Source organism: Dermacentor andersoni, chromosome 1, assembly GCF_023375885.2.
Source record: "Dermacentor andersoni chromosome 1, qqDerAnde1_hic_scaffold, whole genome shotgun sequence".
Classification (NCBI taxonomy): Eukaryota; Metazoa; Arthropoda; class Arachnida; order Ixodida; family Ixodidae; genus Dermacentor; species Dermacentor andersoni.
The window spans coordinates 135,861,472-135,885,768 of NC_092814.1; the positions used below are offsets into that span (position 1 = coordinate 135,861,472).

Genomic DNA, 24,297 nt, shown 5'->3' on the forward strand with positions numbered 1-24,297 from the left:
GCACAATGCGTTGGCGGGCTAGTTGGTGCGAATCCATGAATACTTTGTTTAGCGCAAAACGACAGAGACAAGAAAGACGACAGGACAAGGCGCTACTCTCAACTAATTCTGTCGCATGAGTGCGCTCTTGGGATCGGATGTTGGTGGCTCCACCGCATGGTGCTCACTGCGCATGTTCCTCTGGTTTCAGCGGCCTATAAAGGAGTGACGCAATAAAATGATGTCAGTTGAGAGTAGCGCCTTGTCCTGTCGTCTTTCTTGTCTCTGTCGTTTTGCGCTAAACAAAGTATTCTTGAACTGTAGCCAATGGTGCAAGCAGCATGATTTCGCCAGGTGGATTACTGCCGTGTGTGAGACAACTCAGCAGCTATTTTATTCCTTTACTTGCGTATTTCAGTCATTAGTATTGTTATTTGTGGGCTTGTACCTGAAGTGTTTTCTTTATTTTATAAATCTACTTAAAAGAGGGCACAACTCTACGTTAAAAACATCTTGCCCATTTCATTGTGGTCGCAGAGAAGTAGTAAAAGAGTTAGTCACTTTATCATGCGCTGAAGTGGATGAATGGGAAAACCTGCCCACTCACGAGACTTTCATTCTATTACTTATTGACATTTTCATTCTAATGCGTTGTTATTTCTTATTCCTAGTTTTCTCCCACCAAAGGTCGTGGGTTCGAGTGCCCTAATTAACTCGACCTTATTAACTTCACCCTAATTAACAGCCTAGGTTGTGAGTTCCCCTACTGCCAAAGGTCGGGGGTTCTAGTGCCTTAATTAACTCTATAATAATTCACCGTGCCTTAATCGACTTCACCACAATTTATAGCAAAGCTAGTGGGTTCGACTATGGTCCTTCACGATGTCAACTGGAATCCAACTTGGATATAGCCAGTGCGCCCGTAGTTACGGTTGGTCGGCGGGGGCTGGCGATGTTCGGAGAAGCGATCTTGGAACCCTTCCGGCCCGCTGCGACGAGTCCCTTTGTAAAGCCGACAATGCGCCTCCTCGTATAGCCTAGCGGCGCCGGCGGGGCTAGCCGTTCGGCGAACCAAGTATTGCTGGTTATTTTGCTGTCGCGTTCACGGTTGGCTTGGAGCGGGGCAACTCCTGGAAGGGGATGTTTTGCGGTGCTTGCCCATGGGCCCCAGAGCTCGTCACACACAATGGACAAACGCGGCGGCCACTGACTGCGGGGTCAGCTCTCGGATCAAGAGGCGCCTGCTCGGGTCAATACGTCCGTCTACGAGAACCCTCTCACCTCGGTGTGTTCCGTGAAACCAAAGTGCGGAAGTGATTGTGTGAACCCTCCCCCTTCAAGGTGGGTCGACAACGATGACTTTGGACGCTCCCATTGGTCGAAGGTTGAACGGCAGTTTTCCCTCACCTAGGGATCTAGGGAGGACAGAGTGTTTTTAAGCAGCCGTTTCTGGCTCTTCAGTGTGCATTCTCTTGCAGTCATGCTAGACTGATGAACTGTAACGTTCTCCACCCTTCATGTAGATATTGTAAATAAATACCATATTCCTCGTTCTCGATGAGAACAAGTCTCTCCCTTCAACAACGTCCTCAGCGTGGACGAGTCGGACGACGGCATGGGCCAGCTACCATTTATTTCATGCCCGACCCGAACTCTTACACCGTATCTCCATGTTGGGTCACGGGTTCGAGCGCCTTAATCAACTTCGGCTTAACTAACGACAAAAGACGTGGGTTCGACTCTCGACCTTCACGATGTCAATTGGAACACCACCTAGAGATATCGCCAGTTCACCCATATCTCCAAATGGGTTCGACTCCCACCAAAGGTCGAGGGTTTGACTCCCACCGAAGGTTGTGGGTTCAAGCGCCTTAATTAACTCTATCCTAATTAAGTGTGCCTTAATTCACTTTGCCTTAATTAACACCACAGGTCGTGCTGACGCTTCTTCGCCTCGGCTTCGCGCTTTCTTATAAAGAAATTGATGGCCTAATTCGCCCTAATTAACAGCATTGGTCGAGAGTTCGATTCGCTAATAATTTTGGTGCCATGAATTTTGGTGCCGTAACGCCAGACGTGGCAACGCCGGACATCGTATTTTTCGTCCCATGAGCCGTCTAAGGCTCTCGCCTGAATAACTTTGCTTACCATAGTTGACCACTGCCGCGAATTTTTACTTGAAGTAGAAAAGGCTGCGGAAGAACTCGTGGAATTTTTCTCAAGGCCATAAAGAGAGAAAAACACATTGAACAGAGAGGAAGCGAAGCATAGTGTGCAGGAGGCAACAGCAACAGACCCGTAGAGCTCTATTCTATTTTTGGAATGCATCCACAGAAGAAAAGAAAGCATTATTGCACACACACATTGACGTCGCAGTTGGAGGCCGTGCATGCCATGGCCGTATAAGGCCAGAGTCATCATCCATATGACAAGCACAATGCGCCATAATCGCGTTCAAACAGAGGAATGCTTCAGACAGGACCGTCGTGGCGGCCCGAAGCATTAGGAACCCATAGGCGCGGCGTTGGACTCTGTCTTCCTACTTTTCCCCATCCTGCTGCTTGGCTTACGGCGCAGCCACACGGTTGTGCGCACGCCATGCGGCGATGTTGCCGGATGGCCGCGCGCGCAGCGCAGACGTTAAGGGACGCGCAGAATGCGCCGAGACAACAGCCCTGGTCCGCTTCAAGCCTAGTGAAGCACGATGAGGGAACGATGCACGAATCAATACGGGTGAGAGGAGCGGACCTTTGTTTACAGTGGGGAGACGCTCGGGGCGCGATTCTTTGCACGCCCTTAGCTTCGAGGTCGTCGGCGGCGGCCATTCCTTAGGCAAATAAAGCGGCGCCCGCTTTACCGCGTGCGTCTTAACCACAGGGGATTCGCGGGACGCGTGGCGGTGGCTGCAACGGCGTCGCCTTGAATTCCCCGCTGTCTCCATGACGGCGGCAATCAATCGATCAGTTTGGTACACCTTGCTACCGGTGCGCGAACGAGGCGACGCCTCGGGGCCTCCGAAGCTAGCAGTGATCTCTCTGTGGCGTACAACTGTAGCCAGCAGGCTACATAACCTGACTATTTCCGGCGCGAATATTATGCTTAACTTCTCAAAAGCTTAGTTATCTTGCATTCGGCCACTGGACTTTTCGAATTTACACGAACTTAAAGATTTTCTGTGCCTTATTCAACTTACTTCCTGGAATAACGCCTTATCTAGGAATCCTAGAAAGCACCCTGGCTGACTTTATTTCTTCAGCGTAGACACAGGAAGGAGATATCACTTGATGAGGGACGTTGATGATGTGATTTTTGTGGTGCAAGGACCAGGTGTTACTAAGAAGCTTAATTGAGTGGCCTAAATAAGGGCACTATAGAAAAGGCGCTGATGTTAAAGAAGAGGTCTCGTAATAAATTTCTTGAAATCTATTATTCGCGTCTCAAGGGCAGTGTAGTAAGGACTGAATAGCTTCTTGATGCCGAGTAATCAACTGCGTAGCCTAAATTATTCGACGAAATTCTAAAAAACAAGGAACTACGTAACAGAGCTATAACAAGGACCGGAATAGTGCGTACAGGGCGACCACTACACTTACAATCAGAATATGCGTCAATAATTTGGCACCCCCATCAGTCTAATCTCACGAACCTACTCGAATCCGTGCAAAATAAAGCTGCGCGGTTCATCTTAACTTCATACTCGCGATATCAAAGTGTGTCCGCCTTAAAGAAATTACTTAATCTCCCTTCACTTGACATGCGCAGGAAATTATTACGGTTGACCTTCTTCCATAGCCTTTAACCACAGCAACACTGCATTCGCTCGAGCCCATATTCTTCCCGCTCCCCACATCTCTACCCGCACAGACCATGTTCATAAAGTAAAACCTATATTTGCCAGGACTAACGCTTATCAAAATTCGCCTCTAGTTTTATCTATTGCCGAATGGAACTCGCTACCTGCAAACATTGTCTCGCTTACGGAATCATCATCATTTCATGCAGCACTACTAACCTTTTTAGAGTGTGTCAACCTGTCAGAACCCACATTTTCTTGAATATTTACTTAAACAGCGTTTTCAAGTGCTTGGCATTGTGTAAAATTCATTCCGTTTCATCTGCTATGTATCTGTGTAGGCTGTTTACCTAAATGTTTGTTTGATTGTATCCTTAAACTCGTGTTCCGATGGGTACTGATTGTTTGCATCACATTTTAGGTTCTTATGCGTGTTGCGCACTACTAAACATTGTATAAATTTTGTTACCCTTTTCTTTCTTTCTTTCTTTTTTTGTTCGCTTCTGCTAGATGTTTTTTATGGTTCCTAATGCCTTCATATATTTACATTGTACAGATTTCACTCATGCTTGAACTTTGTCGTCCCCCCCTATGTAATGCCCTAATGGGCCCTTAGGGTACTCAAATAAATAAATAAATAAATAAAAAAGTTTATCCTCAAAAAAAAAAAATGAAACACCATACCTACGTCGTAGCAAATCACCAGAAATTTGATATATATATGATAACAAATAGGTTACAAGAAGGCGTCATTATGTATTATGTGTGATGTAAAATTGTGTGCATAGACTTAAAGAAATTTTCTTGTTGTTTGAAGTGTATCGCTTGTCCAGTACACTGTGTTTCTGGCCATATTATTCACGCACTACATTGTTCCCTACGATGAACCATCAGCCCAAGTATTGCTAAGCCCAAGCTTAGCCGTGTACACTACATACAGACGAAGGCGATGGAAAAGCGCGGCTACTTCTACATCACATACATTCTGAAAACTAGCAGTGACGTGAAGTGCAAAGAGAGACAGAGAAATAAAGCGCAGGGACTTCAACTACATTTGATGAAGTGCAGAAAAGCAGATGTCGTTGTGGCCGTAACCTGTGTGAAATCGAGCTTCTGGGCAAATGGACCACGCTTGCACGAAGCGTGGCTGGCATTGCTGGATAGGTAGAAAGAAAGGCGGGTAAGTAAACAAGATGCGCGGCCGATCTGCTGCCATCCTCAATTGAAGTGGGGATAAGAAATATCAGTGGCACAGCTGATAGAATAAACATTGCGTACGCATCTGCAAACAGGATCTGTCACTGACTGATGTCAACCTCAGGAAAAGCGCCCTCACTCGTGTTGCTCGCGGTGAGAGCGACGGATAGGGCCACGGTCCAATGATAATATCTGAAAACGGTCCAAAAAGTTTAGACGGTTTAACGCTATCGCTTTATAGTAAAAGACTCGCTGCACCGTAGCGAGCATAGGCACAAAAAAGTTACAGACAGTATCTCGGTATTGAAATAGCGTCGTTTAAAGAGGTTCAAGCATTGTAATGAAAAATGAGTATTCACTTTTTAAAGGCACTTCCAGTTGTAGAACACGCAGGGTCAGCAACAAGTTTCTTTGCGAAATTATCTCGCCGCGACAACTACGAACGCACGTAAAAGGAGCCACGGATATTTTTCTTTTGCCTTCCAACTGACAGCGTGGTCACGAAAGACACGAACAGATTCAGTGGCTGCGTGAATGTGAACGTAGACATTAGAAAACGTCAAGCTATCACCACGTATACCTGTACATCTTTGGTGCCGAAAGACAACTATCTGCTGTGAATACGAATGACTATTTCCTGCTGTCACATGACTAAATATACAGTGGGAAGTCTGTGCTCATTTACTAACGTCGCAGTATATCAGTGCAGGCTGTAGTAAGTATGCATTGCGCAGAAGCGTCTGTATATTATAACTGCGAGTCGGCCTAGTTGGAACAGATTCATTTTTTTAAAAAGCTTTTTGTGCGCGAACAAACACCGACAACGAAGAGGAGCAACACAAGGGCGAGCACAAGGACGAGCGCAACACGAACAAGCGCTCGTCCTTCTGTTGCTCCTCTTCTTTGTCCCTGTTTGTTTGCGCACAAAAAGCTTTTTAAAAAATGTATATTATACTTTTATTATTATCTATGTACAGGAGATGTATGCGCAATTTTGATCAAAGCACTGCAATATTACTCAAGCGCTCAAGCTAACGTATTTTATGAGGAGCTTATCCTCATCTCATGCAGAGGGCTGGCGTTTCTAAAGAATGCTAATAACTGTCGTGGCACTACAGCTTATAAAGAACACAATAAAAGCACTCTAACGGTATGAGAGTGTTGCGCAGCCTGCACCGAAAATTCGATCTGTGCTGTATTTCATCTCATTGCCCCAGTAATAGCGCGTACATCTAATGAACACATTGAGCGCACGCCTCCTTTTTCGAACGGTTAGCACCTCGGCTAAGTTCATACATATTAAGTCGACATAAAGTTGGTAAAGCGTCCACCTATGCAAGAATAAAGAAAACGTAACAAAAGCGCACCGTGACCGGAAATTTTCTTTGCGAGCTTCCGACACAAAGCGTCATCCCACCGCTTGGTGCTGTTTCCTTACGGTAGATACAGCGCCTGTTAATGACATTATATTATTATTGCGATAGCATTTACCTGGACACCCCAAGCGAATTTCTGCCATCGCCATCGCCGTCCCAATCCCCGTGATGTACCGTATGAAGTCCAAACACGATAACATCCTCGCCGCGCGCCGTACTCTGTATGTGCGAAGGAAAGCTTGTGTGGGTCAGCCGACGATCGGGTCTCAATCCCGCACGCGGGGGGAGAAGGCGAGAGTGAGCGGTCCGTTCTACTCCGGGGGCTGCTGCTTAAGACGCGGCCGTCCGGGCGCCGTAACATGAAAGTGATCTGCTGTGTGGAGAAAATGTGCTCCCGTACCATCCTCATCTTCAAAGCGGTCTGCGACGCATGGACAAAGTGCATGCCCCAACTGCCGGTAGCTTCGTATGCGCCGTGCTTTCGAAGTTTAATTCGCGTTGAAGCGAGAGACAACACAAAGGTCAATTCGCTCACTGCTGCTTCCGCGTTTCCTCCCTCCAGTGTTTTGTCAGCGAATTTCTGCGGTCATCGAGAGTGATGTGTTCATGTTTACTTGTGTGTGCGTGACACTGTGCTTGTTGATTTAGTTAGTAAGCGAATCTTTACAACTTTATACTGACGATAAATCCCCTATCCTTACTTCGTATAGCTGTCTACCAATTTGCTATCGCAATCGATGCTTCGCCTTTCTGCCGAAACTGCGAGTGTCTTTTAGCCTTGAGTCCCAAGACATAATCGCACGAGCATATAGAAAGTACGTTAGTTGTGGTATCACGAATCGGCTCGGGGGGATAACTTAAGCGTTATTCCCCCCCCCTCTCCCTCTGTCTCTCTCTTAACCTAGCTACCCTTCTCATGTAGTTGGAGGGGGGCAGCCCTGCATCACACCTAATGTTCCGATCGTTGCATAATAATGCACATGACTACGATGGTAGCGTCGTTACTTCACGCATAATTCAAGCCACACACACGTTCCATGAAGCAACGCCAAAAGTTACAGCGTTGAATTGCGTGAAATGCTATTAATGCATGTCTTTTTTATTGTACTCTTTTTACGTGAAAAGCCGTAGCTCACGCTACTAGCAGATATAAACATGAACACATCTCACTCGATGACTGCGCAAAGTCACTGTCAAAACGCTGGATTGAAGAAGCACGGCAGCAGCAGCGAGCGAATCGACCTTCATGCTGCGTCTAGCTTCAACACGAACTAAGCTTCGAAAGTATAGCTACTTCCCTACAGTCTCTGGCTCAGGCGTGCACATGTGATCGTCTTATCATGCTTCACAAAATTGTAAGTTCTTCTGTTCATGTCTGCGTGCCTATATCTTTCGTCACCAGCTCTGTGTGCGAACCAGGGGCACAGATTCGATGAACATTTTCCCGCTTATGTCGTAACTGAACTGCTTTACATTTTCTCTGCTTCCGTCATTTAATTGATTTTCGAACAACCTTGATGGATCTGATGGAAGACTGCCCACGGGACAATTTTCTGTAGAATTGATAAAATATATATATCGTGTTAGTATTTGTTAGCATTCTTAAATTGTCATCTGCATTCTGTAAACCTCTTTTACCTCTTCTGTGTGACCACTTAATCTTTTAGATTCTACAAACGTGTTCTTGTACCTACAAAGGTTTGTATTGACCCACCCCCCGTATGTATCGTATGGAGAGAGCGCTATTTTGTAAATAAAATTTGAAAACTAGAATATGAAGCTACCAGTACTCGGCGCACTTCGTAACTTTGCAGATCGCTTTCAAGATATAGGTGCCCGCGCACCGCGCCGTTCGCAAAGCCGCCGAAGTAGAACCCCCCTCCCTCCCCCCCCCCCCACTCCCGTCCCCATCCCTGCCCTCCCTCCGGTGCCTCGCGCGCAACGAAAGACGGCGCGCTTCAACCCCGCATTCCTCTTTTGCGCGCGGGAGATGGTGCCGCGATCGTCGGCTGACTCTGGCAAGCTTTCACTCACGCATACACCATACGGCGCGCGGCGATGGCGTTATCGCCCTTGAATTTTATACGGAACATCATGGCGACGCCGACGTCAGAAATGCGCCTGGAATGTCCATATAATTGCTATCGCAATAAAACACATTCGTTGCACGAAAATGGGCGCCACCCTAAGCACCACGCCACAGGGTAAAGAGACAACGAGTAATTGAATGTGCTTGAAATATTGAATTCTGCTATGCAATGAAGAAAACTTTCGTGCACTTATAGTTCCTTTGTATATGAATGAGGATAATGTTTGTCAGGCTTCGAACTTATGTGATCGCATTGTGCCTTGCATCCTGGTCGCTCTCCAAAGATTGTCGTGAAAGAACGGAGTCCCTCTTTAAAAGGGACCGTGTCTGCTCAGTGCCGCCGATTGGCGCGCAGATCACAGCCTAAGATTTTATCCCATTTATTTATTTACTACTACATACTACAGGTCCTTCACAGACGCAAGCGGTGGTGAAAATAAAGGATCAACTAACACTCTGTAAGTTTCCGTGAGGCCGATAATTGAACAGCGGAAGGGTTTTGAACTTTGAGAAACATTGGGCTCATTTAATGAAAAATAACAAAAAGCTAGATGTATTCAACAAAAGATGCTGATTCTTTACTGTTTGTCCCGGCATACAGTCAAATTGTTCCAGCATGATATATTTGTAGGCTGTGTACACTTATGAACATTGACAAGGCTTGCTTCCTTTTTTAGATTATTATTGTATATTGCAAAAGTTGAGCGCAAATACGACTCCGGTTTATCTACAATGAAAATCCATGTATCGATGAATAATGATGTTAGCTGACATGAATCTTTGTATCTATTATGCATTTCACTACCACGCGCGCTGGAGTCTCTTGCAACAACACTCAAACGAAAACGACATAAGAAGCTCTGTGCGCTTGCACTCTGTGAAGACCAGCGAAGCTGTGTACTGTTGCAACTGCGGGTGCGAAGATGTGGTATATCCTGTCATCGCGCAGGAGTAAAGGAACTTGGGGCTGGACCTGATATCCACGACGTTTTACACAAAAGTTCATATTACATATTTACAAGATATTCAAAGAAGTACAGAAACATAAGTTGATGAAGAATGAGCAGCCGATGACTCTAGGCGTCTGTCGCTCTTTTTATCCCCTTCGTTCTCATTGTCCAGTCACCTTCCCCCAATGCGGTGTCAGGAGACGCATGACATCAGGTCCCACCAATCCAGAGGTTTGTTGCCATTTCCCTCCGAAGGAACCTTTGTCCAAAACGCAGGCACATCACGAGACACGAATAGAGGAGGGGGGAATAGCACACTGACCCCGTCTCCGGCGTGGACCCGCTAGTTTGGGCGGATGACAGGTTAAGGCCGATCACCTCACTAATTGCCCAAACCTCTCCTGATAGAGGTGCTCCACTGTTGGCCATAAATCATCCCAGTTGAGAATAATTTTGACGAGGCCGTTGGCCCGTTCCCTATTACCACATTGTCCGTGACAGGCGGTTGTCGCAGAGTAAACGACCGATCACTACAGTATGTGGGCCCCTTAATGGTTAACTGCACCTCCGCCGCGGGAATCGGCCCGACATTTAACCAACTTTGGTATAGGCCCATGTATGGGGATTGCTTAATACCTGCTTCACTTCCGTGGCGTGTAGGCCCGGCATTGCACTATCTTCGGGATTTTTTTTCTACACGTGGACGCGATAGTCGGGAAAGTAGCCCTTAAGAGCTGCGCTCTAAAAGTGAGCTGTAGTAGCCTCAACACATTCTGAGACGGTGATCGAAGAACGTATGGCTTGCTTGTTTGCTTATGGTTTTCTCCTTGTTTGCCCTTAATGAATCGAAAGTGGTTCTACGGGAAGGGCTGACGTTTTGCTCGGACCAGACAGTTGACACGTTATGATTCATTGGAATCGAATATATATAGTTTTTTTTAATTGATCTACCACAAAATGTGAGTTGTCACCTGTGACAGGCGCACTATATTGATTTTCCTGCCGCATAGCACCAACATAATGTCCCTGTGTGCCCCGATTTGCCGTATTTCTCGTTGACTTAGATGCATGGTATACATAGCTAGCTTAACATGTTTTCCTCTCATCGGAAAGTTAGGTGCCAGAAACCACACCGAGACGGTATTCATTTTTTTTTGCCTCAGATTGCTGATTTATCGCTGGCAAGTGGGAACGTGTTTCAACTTGCCGTGTCGCGTGCCCCGCTTCCTACCTTGTTTTATCGTAGTGGATGAGATACCATGCTGGATAACTACATCCGTCATTATTAACTGCTATTTGAATGTCAGATCCCGACTTCGTGGGCTATTGAAAGAAATGATGTTTACTTTTTAGGTCATTGAATGTTTTGGTTGCAGCAGGCATGACCGTTCACTTGTATTAGACGCCATTGCGAGAACGGACACTATCGTTCTGCAGCACGTTCAGAGCTACCGCAGACTCGGCAGCTTGTATTTGCCAGTCAAAGTGGACTATTCTTACTACTAATTGAAGGACACCTGTCTGCTATTCGCTGATCGTTATACAGCAGTAAGCTTCTGCGGTTTCATTGTTGTCATACTGCCTATACCACTACACATGTGAGTTGCTGGAAATGTGATATGTAGTGCACCTGAGAGTAAATTTGTTCGAAGTTTTGCACTAAGGTGGGGCTATGGATAGGTTGTAATAGTATTGTGATATGAATCACAACAAAAGCGTTAAGAAAATTCTGGCAGAGCCCATCTCACGATGGATGTCGTCGTAGATGGGGTTAGTATTGAATAAATTAGCGACACATTGAAGTGTCTGGTTCTTGATTTCTGTGTAGCCCACTTAAATTTTCTGTTACCGATATCGTCTTCATTTCTCCCTAGCTGAACCGTCCTCGCTCGAGGGACGCCTCTGGTGTCCGTTCTATTCACTTCATCTTTTCTCCACACTCGGCTGCTTTCGATGTCGACTTTTTCACTTCTCTGTAGCTCTCTTGAATTTTCTGTTACCGACTTTTTCCTTCTTGCCTCTTGTTACGCTTGATTATTCGAGCACCTGCTCTGTGGTACATACCAATTCTGGAGGAGTGACCAAGAACGTTCACATACCTAATATCGCATGCCCAGTTGCACATATCCAGTGGTCTAAGTTGTCTATTCTTGCACATACCCAGGGGCGCAAGTTGCCTATTCTCAATTTGTCTATTGGGGGACATACTCATTGGCACTCATGTAGTGTCCCAAGTTGGCGTCCGAAAGGTTAGATACGCACGGACATACAGAAAAGTGCGTGAAGTTCCGAGAATATGCATATTGCAATAATACCCGGCCGATGCGGTGACAAAAACAAATAAATAAATTGTGGCGTTTAACGGGCCAAAACCCCGATCTGATTTATGTGGCACGCCGTAGTGGGAGACTCCGGGATAATTTGGGCCACTTGGGGTTCTTTAACATGCACCTAAACTTAAGTACAAGTGTGTTTTTGTATATCGCCTCGCCCGCATCGAAATATGGCCGCCATGGCCTGGATCCGATCCGGCGACCTCGTACTTAGCAGCCCAACAACATAGTCGCTACGCAACCACGGCGGGTGATGAAAAGAATTTTAAAAAACGTTGCGATTACCCTTTTGCCGATTAATGAAAGGAAAAATCAGATATCCACCCGTTCGTAGCCATTGCTACAAAGGAAACACCGCCTAGTTAACTCAGATGATAGAGCGGCTGCCCCGCAAAGGCGGTTGTCCTGGGTTCGAGTCCAGGACCAGGACGAATTTTTCTTCAACTGTGAGGCTTTTCTTTAGAGGAACCCGTATGGGTTTCCTTTCTAGCAATGGCTACGAACGGGTGGATGTCTGAAAACTCTTGCCTTTGCTTCGTGTTGTCGGCAAATTCGACTTCGCCCTGCCATCAGCTAGCCGCCTGGTTAGCTCAGATGGTAGAGCGGCTGCCCTGGAAAGGCGGTGGTCCCGGGTTCGAGTCTCGGTCTAGGACGAATTTTTCTTCAACTGTGAGGCTTTTCTTTCGTGGAACCCGTATGCGTTTCCTTTGTAGCAATGGCTACAAACGGGTGGATGTGTGATTTTCCCTTCATTAATTACCTCTCTCCACATTGCGGGCTTCCGCAGAACTATTACGTCAAACCCTTTTACCGAGGACATATAGGGGTCAAAAAGCGCGTTGTAGAAAATTCAGGACGGGTTACACCGGGTGTGCACATGCACATTTAAAGAAATTCTATGGCGCGTTGGGCCAGGTACATTAACACTGCGCGTCGAAACATGCACAAACATTTTTTTTTCTTTTTTGACGCACATGTTGCAAGCATGTTTTTCAGTCGATTGCCTTACGAGACAATGTTCAGCTGACGTATTCAGTGTACAGTGGCAAAACATTGGTGTCAATATACAAAACATAGACTTATGGAGCAGAATTACTTGTCAACTCTACATATTACGGAAGTATTGCTCGTGAGTTGAATTCATGAACTTGTTCCGTCATACACGTCGAACAGACATACGGGCACCGTAATTTATCTGTGTTGTGCAGTCGGCACTGTGCAATGTTACATGATAGTACTCGCGGAAGTAGCAATGTTTAACAATCGCGTATCGAAAGCCTATTGTTTGTGATGTAGTTTCCGACGAGGTTTTCAGACTTGGGAGTATTTTAATGCCTATGCTCGTGGCGTTTTACGGGCATGTGTGCTCTACACATGCACTTCAGCGGCGGCAACTACGGCGTTCCGTGCCATCGCGTAGCCGGTGCATGGGTTCACAGTTTATGCACTTACAGCAGTTATTTTGTTAGTTCTCTACTAACTGGAAGTCGGGGCAGGAGCAGCAAGGACACTGCGTAAGGTTACTGCAATACAACGCTACAGTACGCATACTATGACAGGCACCGAAAAACACGCTCCGGAGTTGACTTGTAGATCAGCCACTATATGCTGTATCAGAAGTTCAGATCTTTCAAGCATCACTCTAATACTATATATATATGGGGTGCGTGAACTACGGGTAATTAAATGGGAATGTGCATGCCGCAGTTGGCCCCTCAAGGCTAGAAAAAAAGTTATTAGCACTCATTTCTGGCATCAAGCTTTCCACAAACACAGTCTTACTGCTCTTTATTTCCTAGCGCCTTTCTTTTAATTATCTGCTTAAAAGTGTTCGTAAGTAGCGCACCGACTGCCCACTCTGGTTCCTGCAGCCATACAGCCAAGAAGTGTTGATTCCCCCGAACGAAACGTTCTGCCTCCTGTATGCGAAGGCGCTTCTTCCCTTCACGTTACTTTATTACCTTAAAAACCCGATTGGAGGGGTATTAGATAAGAGATGGTTAATAAAATAAACATTACAAACAGGCGTTCATTTTGAGGTATGGGTGACAACAGCTTCGCTAAAGGCAGATGGGCTTGTGATGGCTGCGATGGCGTGTGGGAGGCCGTTCCAGTCCCTTGATGCTCGAATAAAAGATGCTGCTTGAAAAGTGGTGGGCCGGGCACGTGCGCGTGCAACTTGAAGTGGATGACCGGTGCGATGAGATGTGTATAAAGGGGGCGTGAAGTACGGTGGGTGATTTAGGGGGCTGAGAAAAAAATGAATGGCAGCGAGAGAAGGTGGCAAACTGTCGACGGGAAGAAAGCGTTTCCAAGCCAGATTCCGCTTTCATCGATGAAATGCTGATATCGTACGAATATGAAGATTGAATAAACCTAGTAGCACGATTTTGCACAGCCTCAAGTGCATTTATGACATAAATCTGATGCGGGTTCCAGATGGGAGATGCATACTCAAGCTTCGATTTTACAAATGATTTATAGGCCAACGATTTTACTTGCTGTGGGGCAGGACGCAGATATCGCCTAAGAAATCCCAGTGATCTATTAGCAGCTGCGATGATGATAGTAGTGCGCAAGCGCCAGGACAGATCACAAGAAAGGATGGCATCGAGATATTTGAATGATTGGACTGTTTCTATAGGAACATCAGCAATGGAATAGGTAAATTCACATTTGCCTATTCCATTACTGAGGGTTACGGCAGCGAGTGAAAGACACGAGTTTACATTTGTTACTTTTTAGGTTCATTAGCCAGCGATTACACCACTCTTGTACATTATTGAGATCGTTATGGATTAATGTGGTCAGATGTGTTGGTAACTTGCGGTAGATTACACTATCATCTGCAAACATACGAATGTTTCATGGTATATGCGTTGGTAGACCGTTAATGTAAAATAAAAAAAGAAGTGGTCCTAAGACGGATCCCAGGGGGACGCCTGATGTTACGGGGAGTTATGGTTATTAACAAAAACAAACTGAGAGCGGTTAGTCAAGAATGCTTCTATCCACTTTAGAACGTCGGGGTTTAAATTTAGCTGAGACAATTTTAGCAGCAAACGTTTATGAGGAACTGTGTCAAATGCTTTTACAAAATCCAGGAATATGGAATCAGTCTGAAGGTTACTGTCAAGGTTAAGATGCAAGTCGTGAAGGAACATTGCCTACTGTGTTTCGCAAGAATATCCTTTTAGAAATCCGTGCTGACAAGGGTGAAAAAAAAAAGATCGAGTCTAAAAAGTTCAAGATATGCGAGTATATGACGTGTTCCATGATTTTGCAGGGGACACTAGTTAATGATATAGGACGATAATTTAATGGGGTGTCTCTGTTGCCTGATTTGAAGACTGGAACGACCTTGCCCACTTTCCAGTCGGATGGTAAGATGCCTATAGAGAGCGACTGCGGAAACAAGAAAGTTAGGTACGCAGCAGATACATGGTTAATATTTTTTAAGAGTTTTGAATTAATATCATCTGCACCTGCTGACGATGAAAGCTTGATGTTATCAATGATCGAGGTGATTCCGTCTGCCGAGAATGTGATTGGCGACATACGCGCAGTTATGTTAGTACATGTGGGAAGATCTCGAGTTGAAGTCATGCCAGTAAATAGAGAGAAAAAGGCTGCGTTAAAACTGTCAGCACACTCGCTGTCGCTGACCACTTCGCCATGTCCATTTAACACGCTGATCATGCGGGCCTCCTGGGGGTTTATTATTTGTCAAAATTGACGAGGGCTGATCGTTAGCATTTCAGGCAGTTCATCGTGGAAAAAGGAGAATTTAGCATTCCGTATAGCCTTCAGATAATTGTCTTCGGCCACAAAATATTTCCCCCAAGCAGAGGGGTGTCCGTTTAGTTTGGCTGAGTGGAAGAGACGTTCAAGTCGCTTAAGAGTTTTAGTGAACCATAGATTGTTTTGATTTCCGCGGAACGTTATTCTCCGTATGAACTTATCAACGAGATCACCTAGCTTGTTTTTAAATAGTGACCAGTTTTCATTAGTAGAGCGCGCAGAACATAACCTCACGAACGCAGGAAGAAATGCGCTCAGATCACTATTAATTGCATCATAATTACATTTATTGTACAGGCGGATTGTTTTGCTGACTAAATGGCATTTTACGGGTTGAAACGAAAATATGACGTGAATTACTTTGTGGGCGCTGACTTCAGGTATATATGCTATTGATGATAAGCTTTCCGGATTACTGGTTAGGGTGAGATCTCAGATGCTAGAAGTGCTCAGTGCAATGCGTGTAGGTTCTGATACAAGTTGGGTTAAATTGAAATTAAGGTAGAAATCCGCAATATCTCTGGCAGGTTCACTGCCCATACTTATGGGGACGCCATTGCTCCAGTCTATTTGAAGAAAATTAAAATCACCAAAAAGGAGGACTTCTGCCTGCGGGTGTTGATTACTAAGGTCACTTAAACTGTTATTAGGTTTAAATGTGAAATCTGGAATATTATTCAGAGGCCTGTAGCAACCACCTAGAATGATAGTGTGGGGATAAGCATGAATAATTAGCCACAATACTTCAAGATCAGAAGTGAGGTTTTTGGCTACGGCGCACGATAACTGCTGGTGCACAGCAATCAGTACACCGCCCCCCTCCCCCCCTCCCCCCGCATGCCTTTGCAATCCTTTCGATAGACATGAAATTCCGGTAGGTCGGCTAGTACTTCTGTATCTGTTATATCTTCTGTTAACCACGTTTCGGTTATCACCATTATATTACTGTTAGATGATAAAACAAGGTTGGAAAATGCGTCACGTTTTGGACAGAAACTGCGTGCGTTGGTAAAGATTACACACAATGATATGTTAGATTTGGGCTTAACGGTGCGACAGACATTTTTACGACGGGGAAATTGCTATATTATTTCTTTGACAGACTGAGTTTGCTCGTCGTAGACGAAGCGCTTATGGCCCATCTGCAGTGTTTTGAATTGCAAAGAAAAAGGTAATGATTTGCTTTTTGCGAAAGTGATGAGATGCCTGCGAGCGTTTTGTACGGAACGAGAGAAGTCCTCTCCAACGCTGAAGCTGGTTCCTTTGAACTTGCGGCCGTTAGAAAGAATCAATTCTTTTGTTTTATGGAGGGTGAATTTTGCTATGATAGGACGGTGGTGGTTAGTACCTGTGCGATGACCGAGACGATGTGCGTGCTCAATTTCTTTCAGCTCGATACAAATATTCAAATGATTGTGGCAGTGCTTGATGATAAGTTGCTCGGTCTGGGCTCTGAGCCTCTGATCCAGTTGATTCAGGGAGGCCATAAAAAAATAAGATTATTGCGTCGTGGCTGGTTCTCGCCGTCATCAATATGCGTTTCAAGCCTGTGTACCACTTGAGCGGTACACGTTTTCACGGTTTCAAAGTCAGAGTGCAGGGAGACGAGATTTTGATAATGCCCCTCTAGATCAGTCATGCGTTTGCCCATATCAGCAATAGCTTTGTCCGTCGACAATAAATGAACTTTCAGGTCTTGAACCTGACTGATTAATTGCGACTCACCAGCAGACAAGTTCTTCAATTCAGTTAGTAAAGCATCGGAGTTCGGGCCCGGGTTACTTTCAACATCACCCGACATCATCAACAAGGCACGAATTACATGAGAACACTCAAGAGCGACAAGACGGCTGCAATGCGGGCTCGGCAGCTGAAGCAGGAAATAATTGCTAGACTTCTTAGAAAAAGGACTAAGCTTTACCAACCTGCATGACAAGAGTGAATGGATTAGCGATCTGCGTCTGTGCACAGCCGCCGAGCCCACAAGTCGCCACCGGTAGTGCCTGCTCTTTTATAGTTGACCGGAAAGTTGACGTCGATGACGGCAGGATTGTCCACGCTGCATCGCGCACCACTGTCTTCGGTAGCGGTGTCATCGAAAACGCAGATCTGCTGCTCCCGACGAAATCAATGGGCCTGAAGGGTGGTGCAGTTGAAAATCCAGGGGTGCACATCAGGGATAGGTGACAGGCAATCCTGTCGTGTTCGCCTGACCAAGCACGATATTGCAGCGGGGCTGCCAGGGAAGCCGTCACTAGAGCTGGAAGCAACTGGCACATGAATACGCGCTGAAACATCTGCCTGACAAGAGTGCATAGATTACCGATCTGCGCTTTTCCACTCCGCGCCATTTTGGTTTCCTTATGTGGGTCGGTAATTATTCTCTTGCAAAAACTCGCTTGTTTTCTGCCCTACATGCCCCAAAAGTCGTTCGTCTGGTGTCAGTCTTTCAGTAGTTTTAAGTGCCAGTTGCTGTCGTTCCACTATTATCTGCATTAGCGCAAGCTCTTGGGCCAGTTGGTGCATGATAAACTTGAAAAGGGGCTACCAGCAAAACACAAAGGGGACAATTACATAAGGAAAAGGCGTTAGACACGAACGTACGCTGGAATTTAAACTGTACTTTATTGGAATTCACATTGCAGCACATAACCTCCGACGTATGTGCATCTTCAACTCCTCCCAATACATGTGCATAGATAACACCTCGAAAAGTACATTGCCGCACGAAAATATCCGGCGCATGCGCAACTTCTCCTCCAAAGATCCGTGCATCAATGTATGCATGTATCAATGTATGCATGTATGTCCGTGTATCAACGCATCAAAAAAAAAAAAAAGCTGACATTACTGTAGATGCCCTAACCGTTTCCAGGGATAGCATAAGCGCGGACGCTACCACATTGTTCTACGCAGTAACGAGGGATTCACCGCCGCTTTGCTGGCGTCATCAACGACCACGTTCGTTTAATTGTGAAGAGTCAGACATGATGAAGCTCCGATTAGGCTTCTAGATTTCGTTTGTGTGCTTGGGGTTGAAATCTCAATTTGTGGTCGGGGTATTACAGAAGATCCAAACATAACTGCTTGAAAACAGTTCGAAGTCTGTTGCGAACTCTAAGTAAACACCATATTTAAAGCGAAAATTGATTTCAGCTTCGGAGTGGCATTTTTCAGTGCATTATGTCCGCAGCAAATGGTCGATTCAGAAGAAATAGTGCCGTTACTTTTGCACGCGAAGGCACATACTTTTTTATTTGAAAAAGAAAGAGAGAGAATATTTAATGGCAGAAAGGTGGAGAGGTTGGCCTGAGTGAAGTGCCTCTAGCCTGCTACTCCACGCTGGGGACGGGGTTTTGGGGGAATAACAGAGATAGGATGTGCAGAGGAAGAGAGGTGGTGGTATGGTGAATATGATGAGGACAGCACAACATACTGTTTCTCTGCGACGCGTACGTGTACACGTCACAGCACAGCACAGTCGTCTTCTGAACGCTCTTTATATGATGCTTGCGTGTCCGAAAGTTAATTAATTGGTGTATGGAAAGTCAATCACTACGACTTATTGCTGCCGAGCAGGACGAAGTCGCGCGATAACAGCACGGCCGCTTGAGACACTTTCCGCGTTTCGCGAAGGACACAATGCAAAATCCTCAATGCAGCTAGATTAAGGTTCACGCTAACGAACAAATGTGATCAATATTATTGTGGAGCTCTCCACTATGGCGCTTCTCCTGCACAAAGTGCAGCTTTGTGGCTTTAAAACCTCAACGTTTGTCATTATTTTTCTGGTTAAAATAATAATGGTGATATTATAATATTATCGACCTTGCTTTTGTCGTCGTCTTCATTGTCGCCGTTATTTTCGTTGTTAAGGAAACAGCAACCAATATGACGAAGCCAGAAATAAAATATAAAATAAACGAAACTGAATACTTAAAATTTGTGTTCGTAAATTGATCAGCACTCACTTAAACTCACTGGAAATGGTACGTATTGTCGCACAAAATGTTGAAGAACAAGACATGTACTCCGTGTCTGTCCGCATTAGAACCGCACCAGAAACTCAATATACTGTAGTAATGGGCGACTTAAATGGAAAAGTGGGGAAAAAGCAGGCTGGTGAACAAGCATTTGGCGACTACGGCGTCGATTCTAGGAACGCCAGAGGAGCGATGCTGGTAGAATGCGCAGAAAGGAATAAGCTTCGAATAATGAGCACCTTTTTCAGGAAGCGTACTAACGGAAAGTGGACCTGGAATAGCACTAATGGTAAAACAAGAAATGCAATTGATTTCGTACTTTCTCCTGATACCAGCATAGTACAGGATGTAGAAGTGATAGCTAGGGTAAAGTGCAGTGATCATAGGTTAGTGAGGGCTAGCATTCACCTAAATTTGAATATATAATAAGTAAAATTGGTCAAGAACAAACAGGTCAACTTAGAGGCAGTAAGAGTAAAAGCAAACAAATTCAGGCTGGTACTTACAAACAAATATCCAGCCTTAGAACAGAGAGATGAAGATGACATACAAATAATAAATGAAACCGTAACTAGGCTGGCTTCAGAGGTTGCAATTGAAGTGGGAGACAAGGCACCAAGACAACCAGTAGGCAAGTTCTCCCAAGTAACAAAGCACCTAATGAAGAAACGACAAAGAATGAAAGTTTCCAACTCAAGAGATAAGGTAGAATTCGCAGAACTGTCAAAACTGATCAAGAAGGCGAAAGTAAGTGATATTCGAAACTATAACGTAAGGAAGACTCAAGAAGCCGCAAAAAGTGTACTCAGCCTGAAATAAGTCAGAAAGAAACTTGGCATAGGGCAAACCAAAATGTATGCACTGAAAGATAAGCAGGGTAATATCATCATCAATCTGGAAGATATAGTAAAAGCAGCGGAATAATTCTATACTCACCTGTACAGTACCCAGAGGAGTCAGGATACCTCCATTAGATATAGTAATGAAAAGGATACAGAAAGTCCTCCTATAACTTGGATGGGGTCAGAAGGGCCTTGCAAGACATGAAACGAGGAAGAGCCGCAGAATAAGATGGAATAACAGTCGATTTAATCAAAGATTGAGGAAACATAATGCTGGGAAAACTGGCGGCTCTTTATACGAAATGTCTATCGACTGCAAGGGTCCCAGAAAACTGGAAGAATGCAAACCTTATACTAATCCGCAAAAAAGGAAACGTTAAAGAATTGAAAAATTCTACGCCCATTAGCATACTCCCAGTATTATATACCAAAATAATCTCCAATAGAATAAGGTCAACACTGGACTTTAGTCAACCAAGAGAACACGCTGGCTTCGGGAAGCTATACACTAAAATGGATCACATCCATGTCATTTATCAGGTTATCGAGAAATTCGCAGAGTACAATAAGCCTCTTTATATGGCTTTCATAGCATTTGAAAAAGCATTTGATTCAGTAGAGATACCAGCAGTCGTAGAGGCATTACGTAATCAAGGAATACAGAACGCTTACGTAAATACCTTGGAAAATATCTACAGAGGTTCCGCAGCTATCTTAATTCTACACAAGAAAAGCAGGAAGATAACCTATAAAGAAAGGGGTCAGACAGGGAGACACAGTCTCTCCAATGCTATTCCCTGCGTGCTTGGAAGAAGTATTCAAGCTATTAAACTGGGAAGGCTTAGGAGTAAGGATCGACGGCGAATATCTCAGCAACCTTCGGTTTGCCGATGACAGTGTTCTATTCAGCAGCAATGCAGACGAGTTACAACAAATGAGTGAGGACCTTAACAAAGAGAGTGTAAAAGAGGGTTTCAAAGATTAATATGCAAAATACAAAGATAATGAAGAATAGCCGGGCAAGGGAACAAGAGTTCAGGATCGCCAGCCAGCCTCTAGAGTCTGTGAAGGAGTATGTTTACCTAGGTCAATTAATCACAGGGAACCCTGACCATAAGAAGGAAATTCATAGAATAAAGATGGGTTGGATGGCATAAGGCAGACATTGTCAGCTTCTGACTGTAAGCTTGCCATTATCATTGAAAAGGAAGGTGTAGAATCAGTGCATTTTACCAGTGCTGACATATAGGGCAAAGACTTGGAGACTGACAAAGAAGCTTGAGAACGAGTTAAGGGCCACGCAAAGAGCGATGGAACGGAGCTTGCTAGGCATAACGTTAAGAGACAGAAAGAGAGCGGTTTGGATCAGAGAGCAAACGGGTATAGACGATCTTCTAATTGACATCAAGAGAAAAAAATGGAACTGGGCAAGTCATGTAATGCACAGGTTAGGTAACCGTTGGACCATTAGGGTTACAAAACGGGTACCAAGAGAATGGAAACGCAGTCGAGGACGGCAGAAGACTAGGTGGAGTGATGAAATGAGGAAATTCGCCGGCGCTAGTTGAAATCGGTTGGCACAGGACAGGGGTAATTGGAGATGGCAGGGAGAGGTCTTCGTCTTGCAGTGGACATAAAACAGGCTGATGATGTGATGATGATGAGAAGCTCGAGGCAGCGCAGAAGCTGGACTGTATGCATAGGAAGCGGCTACGGCCGCCAAGCTATTTGCAGTTGTCTTACCTCTACTACGGCTTTCTATAAGTATATTTCGTGACACGTGCCATTATACGTATTTTATAAGGGCAGAATTCTGTAATATTAACTTTTTATTCTGCTATCCAGTCTTCACCGTATTATTACGCTGGTTTTTTCCTTACCTATGAATATATACCACAACGATAATGATCTGGAAAGTGAAATATGAGCACACCGTATTTCGCCGTACCAGCAACGCGAGATGTAGGCGCATTACAAATGGCAATATCATGTAATTAAGAATGGCACATTGCTGCCTGAATGCAGGGGTCACGATAGCTGACAATCCGCCGCTTGACAGGCGCACCACCGTCTTATCTATAATTCATAGTCAGAAAGATGTGTCAGTGACAGACATAATCAATTCTTAGTTTGTCGTCATACCTGGATGCTTCCGGTCTACATGGGCACTTCGTTCCTCATTCTGCTCTGCCACGGTTTAACTGTAATTACACTGTGGTGCGGTGGCCAAAGGAGACATTAAGCTGGTTCCAAGTGCCGCTTTCTATTCCGTATTCAGCGATGGTCAGTGCAGTGTTATCTACGCATAAAAGTAGACCACGTTTTGTACTGCTTCGTTGGCGTGCAATGACACAATATATTGTGTGGCTACTAGCCTAGTGCACAAACCCGGCTATAAACATATAGCCGAGTTTCTTGAGTCTAACAACATCCTGTCTGCTTCTCAACATGGTTTTAGAAAAGGCCTCAGCACAGTCTCGCAGCTGGTAGAATTCGCCCACGACATAGGCCAGCCTCTCGATGCCGGTGACCAAATTGAGACTTTATTTGTCATTCTTTTAAAAGCTTTTGATACGGTAGCTCACACCAAACTCTTGCATAAACTTGAAATTATTTTAAATAACTCTAGTATTGTAAACTGATATCTAGCTTTGTCTCCCAACGGTCACAATATGCACTTTTTAACTAGTAAATCCCCGACAGTAGGTGTATGCCCAGTAGTACCACAGGGCTCCGTGCTTGTCCTCTCCTGTTCTTACTTTATATGAATGATTTCCCTTCCATTATTTCCTCAAAATACACTTATGTGCCGATGGTCATGTCATATACCGTGTCATCAAATTTCCATCTGATCACGTCGCTCTTAAAACCCGTTTTGAAAGGTTTTGCAGCTGGTGCAAACAGTGGCAGATCACGATCAACTTCAGGAAAACTGTCCTTTTATCATTTTCAAAGAGTCGTCCTCTATTCCATTTTACATAATCCTTTAGCAGCCAAACCTTAAACAGAGTTAACCAATATAAATATTTGAGAGTTGCTTTTTCGCACGATAAGTCAGGGCCTTCGCACATTGAACTAACATGCAAAAAAGCTCTTTGACACCTCGGTCATTTGCAGCGCACGCTCCGATCCACACCGAAGCACACTAGACTGTTAACCTATATAACCCTAATACGTCCAATATTGGAGTACGCCTCTATCACATGGAATCCCCATCATAAAAACACGTCAAATGGTTAGAATCAGTACAGAAAAAGGCTGTTAGGTTTATCTGTCGTCATTATGATAGATATTTTTCACCCTCTTCTAACCTTTCTAACCTGAGCTTTATCACACTACAGAAACGTGGTCACTTTGTTTGAAGTTTTTGCACATTTATGTATATTCACCCACGTTGTTCTTCCCAGGATTATATTTCATTTTTAGCCCCCTGAAGAATATCATGCTTCAGGGGGCTAAAAATGTTCAATATCATGCTCTAAATACTGTTCCATATAGCTCTCTTTGAGACGTACAGTTTTTTTCCCTCGTAATATTCAGGGCTGGAATACTTTGCCCTGGAATGTACGCGAATGCCCTTGAGATGAATTTCTTATTGCTATTTAGCAGTTGCATTGTATCTGTGAAATTCGTTGTTCTTTTCCTACTCGTGCTTTTCCCAAATGTCTGGCTACAGCATGTACAAATAAATAAATAAATAAATAAATAAATAAATATGGCAAAGCGAACAGTGTAGGTGTGTATAGTCTATTTCAGCAAGTGTATGTCTTAAGATTTACATAACAATCATTATCGCATCACGCGCATGAGTGATAAACTACTCGTCATTATTTTCTGTGCCTTATATCGTTTATATCTCCAGCTTGTACAGGAATCAGTTATTGTGGAGGAAACAGGCCATATAAACTGCCGACATTTTTAATGCCGTTATATAAATCAATAGTCTGAAAGTTC

General features: G+C 44.7%; 1 protein-coding gene and 1 pseudogene across 1 annotated transcript in view; one reads left to right on the forward strand and one right to left on the reverse strand.

The window, feature by feature from the left end:
- Positions 1-24,297, forward strand: part of LOC126543350 (synaptogenesis protein syg-2-like) — a 961,852-nt gene that overhangs the window by 541,537 nt on the left and 396,018 nt on the right. The gene's annotated exons all lie outside the window — the stretch shown is intronic.
- LOC140215448 (uncharacterized) lies at positions 16,601-17,797 on the reverse strand (annotated as a pseudogene).